This window comes from Pseudophryne corroboree, chromosome 10, assembly GCF_028390025.1.
Source record: "Pseudophryne corroboree isolate aPseCor3 chromosome 10, aPseCor3.hap2, whole genome shotgun sequence".
Classification (NCBI taxonomy): Eukaryota; Metazoa; Chordata; class Amphibia; order Anura; family Myobatrachidae; genus Pseudophryne; species Pseudophryne corroboree.
The window spans coordinates 301,415,386-301,430,259 of NC_086453.1; the positions used below are offsets into that span (position 1 = coordinate 301,415,386).

Consider the following 14,874-nt stretch of genomic DNA (forward strand, 5'->3'; position numbering starts at 1 on the left):
ACACATCACATTCTAGGTTCTGAACGGACAACTCTGGGTACTGGATCAATCATCAAGGGCTTCTCCATGCATACACTGGCTTAAGCCTAAGGTAAAGTACAGCAGGGCCACCTAGTGGCATGGCTTTGCCATGCATGAAATGCTCTAAGCTGTGGTACAACTGCGCCACCTAGTGGCATATATGGAAAACTCCACATGTAACTTTGCTAACTAAACAGATTATGGATCTACTGTATATAATCCCCGCAAAAGCAGCTCTCTCTGAGTCGGCACTAGATCCCCAGTATTAATACTAGGTTACACTACACACAATATACGGAGGCCCCGGAGGTTTCCCAAAGCAGCAGTATACCTTGGTCCCCGGTTCTCACTCCTCAGCCTCCTATTAGCAATCCAGAACTGGCTCACCTAGGAGACGTGATGCGTGCAGCAGCCAATCAGAACAGAGGCAGCCATTATTTCCTGGCATGTGCGGCTCCCTCGCACTAAAACCCCAGTAGCTGGGAAATGTGTGAAACCTCTGCATATTGCCACAGGAGGGGTGAAAACTGCTGCAACTCCCTGGTGTAATGAAAAACCAGCACAAAATGCTAGCAGGAAGAAAAAATGAAGGAAGTCTCCCATGGAATGAAAAACCGCCACAAATTGCAGCAGGAAATGATAAACCTCTGTAAATCGCCAGTAGGATTAAAGCCACTTAAGCAACGGCTTTGAAGAGAGATTCTGAATCAGCTGGTGATGCACAGCTGTAATTGGTAAAGCATTTTTTTGTGGGTTTGATTAAATTATACATCATTTTCATGGAAAGTAAAGGGGATCATGGATGTGTGTACAAGGAAGCAGCTATATGAGTGAGGTACCTTCCTCACAATGACGAAACAGTTGAAATGGTACAATCCTCGTCGCTCACCTTTGTATGTTTCTTACATGTTGATTATATTAATTATGCAACTAGAGATTGAAAGAAATACAAAATAATATAAAAGTGGCACAAAGAAATGCAATTGTCATTATGTTGATAAAACGTGTATTGCACTAATGCCTCAGGATAGGTGTCAGTGACTTGGAACGAGTACGGGTGCGGTTAAGGTAGTATGACAAATACACAATACATACTGTACATGAAAAGAGAAAAGAAAAAAATAAGATTTTACTCACTGGTAAATCTATTTCTCGTAGTCCGTAGTGGATGCTGGGACTCCATAAGGACCATGGGGATTAGCGACTCCGCAGGAGACTGGGCACAACTAAAGAAAGCTTTAGGACTACCTGGTGTGCACTGGCTCCTCCCACTAAGACCCTCCTCCAGACCTCAGTTAGGATACTGTGCCCGGAAGAGCTGACACAATAAGGAAGGATTTTGAATCCCGGGTAAGACTCATACCAGCCACACCAATCACACCGTATAACTCGTGATACTATACCCAGTTAACAGTATGAAATATAACTGAGCCTCTCAACAGATGGCTCAACAATAACCCTTTAGTTAGGCAATAACTATAAACAAGTATTGCAGACAATCCGCACTTGGGATGGGCGCCCAGCATCCACTACGGACTACGAGAAATAGATTTACCGGTGAGTAAAATCTTATTTTCTCTGACGTCCTAAGTGGATGCTGGGACTCCGTAAGGACCAAGGGGATTATACCAAAGCTCCCAAACGGGCGGGAGAGTGCGGATGACTCTGCAGCACCGAATGAGCAAACTCTAGGTCCTCCTCAGCCAGGGTGTCAAACTTGTAGACTCTTACAAAAATGTTTTAACCCGACCAAGTAACAGCTCGACAAAGTTGTAAAGCCGAGACCCCTCGGGCAGCCGCCCAAGAAGAGCCCACTTTCCTCGTGGAATGGGCTTTTACAGATTTAGGGTGCGGCAGTCCAGCCGCAGAATGTGCAAGTTGAATCGTGCTACCGATCCAGCGAGCAATCGTCTGCTTAGAAGCAGGAGCATCCAGCTTGTTGGGTGCATACAGGAGAAATAGCGAGTCAGTTTTCCTGACTCCAGCTGTCCTGGAAACATATACTTTTCAGGGCCCTGACTACGTCCAGTAACTTGGAATCCTCCAAGTCCCAAGTAGCCGCAGGCACCACAATAGGTTGGTTCACATGAAAAACTGATACCACCTTAGGAAGGAATTGGGAATGAGTCCTCAATTCCGCCTTATCCATATAAAATACAGATAAGGGCTTTTGTATGCCAAAGCCGCCAATTCTGATACCCGCCTGGCCGACGCCAAGGTCCACAGAATGACCACTTTCCACGTGAGGTATTATAGCTCCACGGATTTAAGTGGCTCAACCCAATGCGACTTCAGGAAATCCAACACCACGATGAGATCCCACGGTGCCACTGGAGGCACAAACGGGGGCTGACTATGCAGCACTCCCTTAACAAAAATCTGAACTTCAGGCAGTGAAGCCAGTTCAATTTTGGAAGAAAATCGATAGAGCCGAAATCTGGACCTTAATGGAACCCAATTTTAGGCCCATAGTCACCTCTGACTGTAGGAAGTGCAGAAATCGACCTAGCTGAAATTTCTCCTTTGGGGCCTTCCTGGCCTCACAGTACGCAACATATTTCGCCATATGCGGTGATAATGGTTTGCGTTCACTTCTTTCCTAGCTTTAAATAGGGTAGGGATAACTTCCTCCGGAATTCCCTTTTCCTTCAGGATCCGGCGTTCAACCGCCATGCCGTCAAACGCAGCCGCGGTACGTCTTGGAACAGACAGGCCCCCTGCTGCAGCAGGTCCTGTCTGAGCGGCAGAGGCCATGGGTCCTCTGAGATCATTTCTTGGAGTTCTGGTTACCAAGCTCTTCTTGGCCAACCCAGAACAATGAGTATAGTTCTTACTCCTCTCCTTCTTATTATTCTCATTACCCTGGGTAAGAGAGGCAGAGAAGGGAACACATACACCGACTGGTACACCCACGGTGTTACCAGAGCGTCCACAGCTATCGCCGGAGGGTCCTTGACCTGGCGCAATATCTTTGTAACTTTTAGTTGAGGCGGGACGCCATCATGTCCACCTGTGGCCTTTCCCAACGGTGTACAATCATTTGGAAGACTTCTGGATGAAGTCCCCACTCTCCCGGGTGGAGGTCGTGTCTTCTGAGAAAGTCTGCTTCTCAGTTGTCCACTCCGGGAATGAACACTGCTGACAGTGCTAACACATGATTTTCCGCCCACCGGAGAATCCTTGTGGCTTCTGCCATCGCCATCCTGCTTCTTGTGCCGCCCTGTCGGTTTACATGAGCGACCGCCGTGATGTTGTCTGACTGGATCAGCACCGGCCCGTGTTGAAGCAGGGGTCTAGCCTGACTTAGGGCATTGTAAATGGCCCTTAGTTCCAGAATATTTATGTGTAGGGAAGTCTCCTGACTTTTCCATAGCCTTGGAAGTTTCTTCCCTGTGTGACTGCCCCCCAGCCTCGAAGGCTGGCATCCGTGGTCACCAGGACCCAGTCCTGTATGCCGAATCTGCGGCCCCCTAGAAGATGAGCACTCTGCAGCCACCACAACAGCGACACCCTGGCCCTTGGAGACAGGGTTATCCGCCGATGCATCTGAAGATGCGACCCGGACCACTTGTCCAACAGATCCCACTGGAAAATCCTTGCATGGGACCTGGCGAACGGAATTTCTTCATAAGAAGCTACCATCTTTCCCAGGGCTCGCGTGCATTGATGCACCGACACCTGTATACGTATTAGGAGGTCTCTGTCTAGAGACGCCAACTCCTTGGACTTCTCCTCCAGGAGAAACCCTTTTTATCCTGTTCTGTGTCCAGAACCATACCCAGGAACAGTAGACGCGTCGTAGGAACCAGCTGCGACTTTGGAATATTCAGAATCCAGCCGTGCTGTTGTAGCACTTCCCGAGATAGTGCTAATCTGACGAACAACTGCTCCCTGGACCTCGCCTTTATAAGGAGATCGTCCAAGTACGGGACGATTATTTCGGCCATTACCTTGGTAAATACCTCGGTGCCGGGGACAGACCAACGGCAACGTCTTGGAATTGGTAATGACAATCCTGTACCACAATTTTGAGGTACTCCTGGTGAAGAGGGTAAATAGGGACATGCAGGTAAGCTTCCTTGATGTCCAGTGATACCATGAAATTCTCCAGGCTTGCAATAATCGCCCTGAGCGATTCCATTTTGAACTTGAACCTTCGTATATAAGTGTTCAAAGCTTTCAATTTTAGAATGGGTCTCACCGAACCGTCTGGTTTCGGTACCACAACATTTTGGAATAGTAACCCCGGCCTTGTTGAAGGAGGGGTAGCTTGATTTCACCTGCTGGAAGTACAGCTTGTGAATTGCCGCCAGTACTAACTTTCTCCGAGGGCAGCAGGCAAGGCTGATGTGAGGTAACGGCGAGGGGGAGTCGCCTCGAACTCCAGCCTGTATCCCTGTGATACTATTTGCAGAACCTAGGGATCCACCTGTGGGCAAGCCCACTGGTCCCTGAAGTTCCCGAGACGCGCCCCTACCGCACCTGTCTCCACCTGTGGAGCCCCAGCGTCTTGCGGTGGACTCAGAGGAAGCGGGGGAAGATTTTTGATCCTGGGAACTGGCTGCTGGTGCAGCTTTTTACTTCTTCCCTTGTTTCTGTGCAGAAAGGAAGCGCCTTTGACCCGCTTGCTTTTCTGAAGCCGAAAGGACTGTACCTGAAAATACGGTGCTTTCTTAGGCTGTGAGGAAACCGGAGGTAAAAAAATTTCTTCCCAGCTGTTGCTGTGGATACGAGGTCCCAGAGACCATCCCCAAACAATTCCTCACCCTTATAAGGCAGAATCTCCATGTGCCTTTTACAGGCAGCATCACCTGTCCACTGCCGGGTTTCTAATACCCTCCTGGCAGAATGGACATTGCATTAATTCTGGATGCCAGCCGGCAAATATCCCTCTGTGCATCCTTTATATATAAGACGACGTCTTTAATATGCTCTATGTTAGCAAAATATTATCCCTGTCTTAGAGTATGAATATTATCTGACAGGGTATCAGACCACGCTGCAGCAGCACTATTTATGCTGAGGCAATTGCAGGTCTCAGTATATAACCTGAGTGTGTATATACAGACTTCAGGATAGCCTCCTGCTTTTTATCAGCAGGCTCCTTCAAGGTGGCCGTATCCTAAGACGGCAGTGCCACCTTTTTTGACAAACGTGTGAGCGCCTTATCCACCCTAAGGGATATCTCCCAACGTGACCTATCCTCTGGCGGGAAAGGGTACGCCATCAGTAACTTTTTAGAAATTACCAGTTTCTTATCGGGGGAACCCACGCTTCTTTACACACTTCATTCATTCATCTGATGGGGGAACAAAACACTGGCTGCTTTTTCTCCCCAATAAATAAAACCCCTTTTATGTGGTACTTGGGTTCATGTCAGAAATGCGTAACACATTTTTCGTTGCCGAGATCATGTAACGGATGTTCCTAGTGGATTGTGTATATGTCTCAACCTCGTCGACACTGGCGTCAGACTCCGTGTCGACATCTGTGTCTGCCATCTGAGGTAACGGGCGTTTTTTGAGCCCCTGATGGCCTTTGAGACGCCTGGGCAGGCGCGGGCTGAGAAGCCAGCTGTCCCACAGCTGTTACGTCATCCAGCCTTTTATGTAAGGAGTTGACATTGTCGGTTAATACCTTCCACCTATCCATCCACTCTGGTGTCGGCCCCACAGGGGGCGACATCCCATTTATCGGCCTCTGCTCCGCCTCCACGTAACCTTCCTCATCCAACATGTCGACACAGCCGTACAGACACACCACACACACACAGGGAATGCTCTGACTGAGGACAGGACCCCACAAAGTCCTTTGGAGAGACAGAGAGAGAGTATGCCAGCACACACCAGAGCGCTATATAATGCAGGGATTAACACTATAACTGAGTGATTTTTCCCCCAATAGCTGCTTGTATACATATATTGCGCCTAAATTTAGTGCCCCCCCCCTCTCTTTTTAACCCTTTGAGCCTGAAAACTACAGGGGAGAGCCTGGGGAGCTGTCTTCCAGCTGCACTGTGAAGAAAAAATGGCGCCAGTGTGCTGAGGGAGAAGCCCCGCCCCTTTTTCGGCGGACTTTTCTCCCGCTTTTTTATGGATTCTGGCAGGGGTAATTTATCACATATATAGCCCTGGGACTATATATTGTGATGATTTGCCAGCCAAGGTGTCTTATATTGCCCTCAGGGCGCCCCCCCCAGCGCCCTGCACCCATCAGTGACCGCAGTGTGAGGTGTACATGAGGAGCAATGGCGCACAGCTGCAGTGCTGTGCGCTACCTTGGTGAAGACCGAAGTCTTCTACCGCCGATTTTCCGGACTCTTCATGCTTCTGGCTCTGTAAGGGGGACGGCGGCGCGGCTCCGGGAACGAACACCAAGGTCGGGTCCTGCGGTCGATCCCTCTGGAGCTAATGGTGTCCACTACCACCTGTTAGGTAGGTTCGCTTCTTCTCCCCTTAGTCCCTCGCTGCAGTGAGTCTGTTGCCAGCAGATCTCACTGTAAAATAAAAAACCTAAATATACTTTCTTTCTAGGAGCTCAGGAGAGCCCCTAGTGTGCATCCAGCTCAGCCGGGCACAAGAATCTAACTGAGGTCTGGAATAGGGTCTTAGTGGGAGGAGCCAGTGCACACCAGGTAGTCCTAAAGCTTTCTTTAGTTGTGCCCAGTCTCCTGCGGAGCCGCTAATCCCCATGGTCCTTACGGAGTCCCAGCATCCACTTAGGACGTCAGAGAAACAATGATTGGTTTACAAAAGGGAATGCAAAAAATGAAAAATAAAAAAAAGTCCTGTTGCTCTTTGCAGTCTTTCTTAATTTGATGGGGACGGTCAGTCGAAATACCGACTCTGAAATCCAGACACTGCTCGGATTGCCGACGCCGGCATCCCGAATGAGGGGGTAATTCAGAATTGATCGCAGCAGCAAATTTGTTAACAGTTGGGCAAAACCATGTTCACTGCAGGGGGGGCAGATATACTATTTGCAGAGAGAGTTAAGGGGGGTACTCACGGAGCGATAATCTAAGCAATCTGACTAGATTGCTTAGATTTTAAGCATAATCTGTCCGTGTGTAACCCCCACAGTGATAGCAATGCGCAGCCCCGCGCGTCGCTATCGCTGGTGCTAGATTGGCCTGCATACAGGCTCAATCTATCAGGTCGCTCATTTCACCCGCTGGGTGAAATGAGCATCACTCCCCCCGTACGCTCAGCACACATCTCTGGCCACATCTGCCCGTGAATACGGGCCTATAGATTCGGGGGGGTTATTTTGTTTCTAAGCAGGGTAAATACTGGCTGCTTTACTTTTACACTGCAATTTGGATTTCAGTTTGAACACACCACACCCAAATCTAACTCTCTCTGCACATATTATATCTGCCCCTCCTGCAGTGCACATGGTTCTGCCCAACTGCTAAAAAAATTTGCTGCTGCGTTCAACTCTGAATTAGGCCCTGAGATCACAATCCCAGTGTCAGGACCAGGAAAGAGTGACTGCTGGGCTGCCGGAGAGGTAAGCAGCGGGCAGGGAGATTGGAGGTTAGGTTTAGGCTGCAGGGGGGAGGGATAGACTGTGGTAAGGGGGAAGGGGTGTGTGTGTGTTAGGTTTAGTCAATACCGGGAAGGATTGGACTGTGAGGGGGTAGGGGGGGGGGAGCCTTGGGGTGCGGGGGACGGTTAAGCTTTTGATCAAAACATGCTTTTCCATAACTCTGCCAATAGTTCATACAAATTCCCTATCATCTCAGTCATATTGTTGTGCCCACTGGTAGCTTTCTCATACTTAGGGTGTCACTCCAGCCTTGTTATTAGAGGAATAACTTGCACATCTATAATTGAGCTTGTAAGCATCAGCAGTCCTCCATATTTATCACAGCTCTAAAGTCAGGGAGACACTGCCATCTGGTGGACAATTCTGATTCCTGAGCACAGCCATACAAAACATCTCTCTATAATCTCTCTCAGTGGTTCTCAAACTCGGTCCTCAGGACCCCACACGGTTCACGTTTTCCATGTCAGCCAGCAGTTGCACTGTGTGTCACCAACTGTCACATTTTAAAAATCTATAGGTGACCTGCAAAACATGAACAGTGTGGGGTCCTCAGGACAGAGTTTGAGAACCTGCGATCTATCTAATCGCATCGTAGAGATGGCCGCTAGTCTTCAGGAAAATCAGTGATGTCAAGTTTTAGGCTTAGCCTACGACCAACTGTACTTTTGACATGACTTTATAACATATCCGCTTCATAAATCTACCTACCTGCCTCCCCCTCTCTCCTCCTTTACCCATCTTTACAATTTCAGCTAACTTCTCACAGACAGAAGGGAACATGCCAAGGAACTACAGACAATATTTTAGGAGGGAACTACAAATCTACTAATTCAATACAAAATGATGGCCCTCGGGGGGGGCGTGGCCTGGAGTAGCTAGGTGAAGGGAGCTTTTGCCGGCTCTCCCGCTCATATCCTTGAATATATCCTGATTTTGTAGATGTTTCTCTCCTGGATTTGGTTCTGCAGCGGTGTATTGTCTACTGATCACCAGGAGCTCCGGGGAAGGATCCTGTGTGGTGCCTTTTGTCAGTTTTACAGAGATCTCTGCGGCCGGGCCCTCTCTCACCTCGGCTTGGTGTCTCGTCTCCAGCTCCTGCGGCTGTTCGGGGACATTATACATACCTGAGAGCTGCCTCTTGGTTGTCTCCTGGCTGTGTTCTCCAGGATCGTGTGTGTAACCCCTGCAAGTGGCTTCTGTTCGACATACACCTGTCTGCTGCGGTGTTTGGGGCGTGCTGGGCGCGGGCTGCCGCCATCTTGTTGCTGTCCTCTTTGGCTGCAGCACGGATCCCCTGTCTGCTTCGACGCCTTTTGGGTGGTGGATGCGGTCTTTCCAGCGTGACATTACTACTGCTGCGGCTGTGTCTCCTTGTTATTCCCTGCTTCTGCGGTCATCTGGCTAGTGGCTCCCGCTGTAGGTCTATTGGTAAACTCTGGTGGTGTGCTAGCCGCCGCCATCTTGCCACTGGCCTCCTGTTTGGCTTGTATTCACAACTTACCGATGGCTAATTCTGTGCAGCAAATCCTTCAAGCAATTCTTGCCTCTACGCAGAGGCTCCTTACGAAGCTCAGAGATGTGGCAGCTGTAACTTTGGATTCTGTCACTGCGGTCTGCGCTCCTAACATGCCGTCGCAGCTTCTGGATTTCTCCTTCCCAAGGGATGTGATTCCAACTGATATGGATGTTGCCTCCGTCCGTGGGTGTCAAGACTCCATTGTGGGCTTTTTGAAGATCCGTTCTACATCTTTGCTGCCGGTGGTGGCATTTCCAAATCCTTTATTCCCATGCCTCAAGTACTTTTCTGGACGTCCCCGTACTGGCGGGAGGTTCCTGGACTTTAAGTACTTTATGCCCCGATGTGTCCGTCCTTGGATAACCGGAGACTAGACTGATACTGTAATATTGCACGCGATGGAGGCCTGGCCGGATTAATTCTCATCTTTGTTACCAGGGTTTTATTATTTGTATATTTTTATTACCTGTATTTTTTAGTATTATCCTATCTATACTATGTATATGTTTATATACTGCTTAGTATGCTATATGGGAGGAACACTGTTTCCTTCTGTGGGAGAGCCGGATTTAGCCTAGCTTAAGGTCATTAGTTTATTGCTCCTGTTAGTTTCGTGTCCTATTATCCTTCTGGAATGGGGGGGTGTTTGCTAGTTAGTGTAGTTAAGGAAGGGGAAGGGGATAGGGGTTTAGGGATCCAAGTATACCTAAGTTGGTGGTAGGCTATACAGGGTGGGGGGTTACAGGGGTGGTTTGTTTTTGTGGGTTTTGTTTTATTTTATGTGGCTGTTTGGCAGATGTTTTATATCCTATTGGATTATAATTAACAATGCTGTGTCTTTAAGGTGACGTGTGTGGGACTAGGTACTCCCCTCTTTATTCTGTGGATAGAATGTATGGGCTTACATGGCGCCTGTGGGCCTCTGCGCACTATGGTATGGGGAGACAATCTACATATACTGAGTCGTGTGTCATGTGTCCTCTTGGTTTGCAATCTATGATGTATATTCTATGCCTCGTATACCTGCACTTGCTACAGTATTTTTAGTTAGTTTTTGTATTTTTGTACTTCTACAAAATTTAAACTCAAAAAAATTATTCCATTTTAAAAAAAAAAAAATTATGGCCCTCATTACATAGTGTACTGTTATTCCTCTGCTTCAGATTGCCCAGATGAGACCATTGCAGACATTCTATGTTGTTGTTTGGCCATATCTAACTGCCGGGCATCACCAGCGGTGTAAGAATGACTGTTCAAACCACCAGCAAGACTAGTCTACTGAATTTGCCCCTAAGCTTACACAAGACTTAACACTACTTGTGAGCTTCATAGTAGTGTGCATGACAATCCTAGGTTCACTTACTTGATTAGCTTCCCTCATTCTTTATCAATACTTCTTGCCTCCTACCGCTTCCTTTTCCTCACTCTTCTCCTATCCTCCTCTTATTCAGACATGGACCTGTCTGCTCCACTTTCTCCTGTTGCCTTGCTTCCCCAACCCCCTCCCCTCCTGTCATTATGACACTGTTTTGTTTTCAATTCAATTAGAGCTCTAGGTTCATGGCAGCCCACACCATAGTGGCTTTTGCCTACCACCCAACATGCACCTTGAATACTTGAATGGTATACATCCCTTTAGCAGTGTTCTTCATGAACAATGATAGGGTTTTGCATAATCAGGCGTTTCCCTTTACCCCCCTGCCCTCCACCCCTAGTAACGTCGTCCCCTCTGCTCCCCTGCTCTTACCCATCAAAGGAGTTGACATTTGTTATATTTTAAGTCAGGCATGTCCAAACTGCGGCTCTCCAGCTGTTGAGAAACTACACATCCCAGCATGCCCTGACACAACTTTAGCATTCTCTGACAGCAAAACTGTGTCAGGGCATGCTGGGATACGTAGTTTTACAACAGCTGGAGGGCCGCAGTTTGGACATGCCTGTTTTAAGTACTTTTTCTAAACAACTTCAATCAGATTGGGTCAACTGGCTCAGAAGACATACATGGCGGTGTACAGAGGGAACAGGTCATTGCCGTCAGTAAAACACTTCTGGTCAACACCTCTCTCATGTATAAGTGAAGTGGAGTCACCATGACGGAGAACTGGGAGCTGTTAAATTCCTGACACACAGGGATGGCTGCTAAGCGCTACTCAGGCTCATATGCCCGCTTCATTATTAACTAATTCTGCTGCCAGGCACAACAATGGCTCCTCTCTGACAGGAAACACACATTCCTCCAAGGCAAGCTATTTTTTTTTTTGCTTTGGCTGACTGTAATAAGACACTTTATTTATAGTAAGGTCCCTTTTACTACAACTGAAAGTATAGAAGATTCAGAAAATAAGAATTTACTCACCGGTAATTCTATTTCTCGTAGTCCGTAGTGGATGCTGGGACTCCGTAAGGACCATGGGGAATAGCGGCTCTGCAGGAGACTGGGCACAACTATAAAGAAAGCTTTAGGTCTAACTGGTGTGCACTGGCTCCTCCCACTATGACCCTCCTCCAGACTTCAGTTAGGATACTGTGCCCGGAAGAGCTGACACAAGAAGGAAGGATTTTGAATCCCGGGTAAGACTCATACCAGCCACACCAATCACACCGTATAACTCGTGATACAATACCCAGTTAACAGTATGATAACAACTGAGCCTCTCAACAGATGGCTCAACAATAACCCTTTAGTTAAGCAATAACTATATACAAGTATTGCAGACAATCTGCACTTGGGATGGGCGCCCAGCATCCACTACGGACTACGAGAAAAATAATTACCGGTGAGTAAATTCTTATTTTCTCTGACGTCCTAAGTGGATGCTGGGACCCTGTAAGGACCATGGGGATTATACCAAAGCTCCCAAACGGGCAGGAGAGTGCAGATGACTCTGCAGCACCGAATGGGCAAACTCTAGGTCCTCCTCAGCCAGGGTGTCAAACTTGTAGAATTTAGCAAACGTGTTTGACCCCGACCAAGTAGCTGCTCTGCAAAGTTGAAGAGCCGAGACCCCTCGGGCAGCCGCCCAAGAAGAGCCCACCTTCCTCGTGGAATGGGCTTTCACTGATTTAGGATGCGGCAGTCCAGCCGCAGAATGTGCAAGCTGAATCGTACTACAGATCCAGCGAGCAATAGTCTGCTTTGAAGCAGGTGCACCCAACTTGTTGGGCGCATACAGGATAAATAGCGAGTCAGTCTTTCTGACTCCAGCTGTCCTGGAAACATATATTTTCAGGGCCCTGACTACGTCCAACAACTTGGAAGCCTCCAAGTCTTTTGTAGCCGCAGGCACCACGATAGGTTGGTTCAGATGAAACGCTGATACCACTTTAGGGAGAAACTGGGGACGAGTCCTCAATTCTGCCCTATCCATATGGAAAATCAGATAAGGGCTTTTACATGACAAAGCTGCCAATTCTGATACACGCCTGGCCGAAGCCAAGGCCAACAACATGACCACTTTCCACGTGAGATATTTCAAATCCACGGTTTTAAGTGGCTCAAACCAATGTGACTTTAGGAAATCCAACACCACGTTGAGATCCCAAGGTGCCACTGGAGGCACAAAAGGGGGCTGAATATGCAGCACTCCCTTAACAAAAGTTTGAACTTCAGGTAGTGAAGCCAGTTCTCTCTGGAAGAAAATAGATAGAGCCGAAATCTGGACCTTAATGGAACCCAATTTTAGGCCCATAGTCACCCCTGACTGTAGAAAGTGCAGGAAACGGCCCAGCTGAAATTCTTCCGTTGGGGCCTTCCTGGCCTCACACCACGCAACATATTTTCGCCATATTCGGTGATAATGGTTTGCGGTTACTTCTTTCCTAGCTTTAATCAGCGTAGGAATGACTTCCTCCGGAATGCCCTTTTCCTTCAGGATCCGGTGTTCAACCGCCATGCCGTCAAACGCAGCCGCGGTAAGTCTTGGAACAGACAGGGCCCCTGCTGCAGCAGGTCCTGTCTGAGCGGCAGAGGCCATGGGTCCTCTGAGATCATTTCTTGAAGTTCCGGGTACCAAGCTCTTCTTGGCCAATCCGGAATAATGAGTATAGTTCTTACTCCTCTTCTCCTTATTATCCTCAGTACCTTTGGTATGAGAGGAAGAGGAGGGAACACATAAACCGACCGGTACACCCACGGTGTCACTAAAGCGTCCACAGCTATCGCCTGCGGGTCTCTTGACCTGGCGCAATACTTTTCTAGCTTTTTGTTTAGGCGGGACGCCATCATGTCCACCTGTGGCCTTTCCCAACGGTTTACAATCAGTTGGAAGACTTCTGGATGAAGTCCCCACTCTCCCGGGTGGAGGTCGTGCCTGCTGAGGAAGTCTGCTTCCCAGTTGTCCACTCCCGGAATGAACACTGCTGACAGTGCTAACACGTGATTTTCCGCCCATCGGAGAATCCTTGTGGCTTCTGCCATCGCCGTCCTGCTTCTCGTGCCGCCCTGTCGGTTTACATGGGCGACCGCCGTGATGTTGTCTGACTGGATCAGTACCGGCTGGTTTTGAAGCAGGGGTTTTGCCTGACTTAGGGCATTGTAAATGGCCCTTAGTTCCAGAATATTTATGTGCAGGGAAGTCTCCTGACTTGACCATAGTCCTTGGAAGTTTCTTCCCTGTGTGACTGCTCCCCAGCCTCGAAGGCTGGCATCCGTGGTTACCAGGACCCAGTCCTGTATGCCGAATCTGCGGCCCTCTTGAAGATGAGCACTCTGCAGCCACCACAGCAGAGACACCCTTGTCCTTGGAGACAGGGTTATCAGACGATGCATCTGAAGATGCGATCCGGACCACTTGTCCAACAGGTCCCACTGAAAGGTTCTTGCATGAAACCTGCCGAATGGAATCGCTTCGTAGGAAGCTACCATTTTTCCCAGGATCCGCGTGCAGTGATGCACCGACACCTGTTTTGGTTTTAGGAGGCCTCTGACTAGAGATGACAGCTCCTTGGCCTTCTCCTCCGGGAGAAACACTTTTCTCTGTTCTGTGTCCAGAACCATCCCCAGGAACAGTAGACGTGTCGTAGGGACCAGCTGTGACTTTGGAATATTTAGAATCCAGCCGTGCTGTTGTAGCACTTCCCGAGATAGTGCTACCCCGACCAACAACTGCTCTCTGGACCTCGCCTTTATCAGGAGATCGTCCAAGTACGGGATAATTAAAATTCCCTTCTTTCGAAGGAGTATCATCATTTCGGCCATTACCTTGGTAAAGAGCCTCGGAGCCGTGGATAGACCGAACGGCAACGTCTGGAATTGGTAATGACAATCCTGTACCACAAATCTGAGGTACTCCTGGTGAGGATGGTAAATGGGGACATGCAGGTAAGCATCCTTGATGTCCAGTGATACCATGTAATCTCCTTCGTCCAGGCTTGCAATAACCGCCCTGAGCGATTCCATCTTGAACTTGAATTTTTTTATATATGTGTTCAAGGATTTAAAATTTAAAATGGGTCTCACCGAACTGTCCGGTTTCGGTACCACAAACATTGTGGAATAGTAACCCCTTCCTTGTTGAAGTAGGGGCACCTTTACTATCACTTGTTGTGAATACAGCTTGTGAATTGCCTGTAACACTGCCTCCCTGCCTGAGGGAGTGGTTGGCAAGGCAGATTTGAGGAAACGGCGGGGGGGAGACGTCTCGAATTCCAGCTTGTACCCCTGAGATACTACTTGAAGGATCCAGGGATCCACCCGTGAGCGAGCCCACTGATTGCTGAAATATTTGAGACGGGCCGCCGCCGTACCTGGCTCCGCCTGTGAAGCCCCAGCGTCATGCTGTGGACTT

The 14,874-nt window shown here is 48.6% G+C and overlaps 1 protein-coding gene across 6 annotated transcripts in view; it reads right to left on the minus strand.

The window, feature by feature from the left end:
- KCNAB2 (potassium voltage-gated channel subfamily A regulatory beta subunit 2) overlaps positions 1-14,874 on the minus strand; it is a 416,103-nt gene that overhangs the window by 240,609 nt on the left and 160,620 nt on the right. The window lies entirely within an intron of this gene.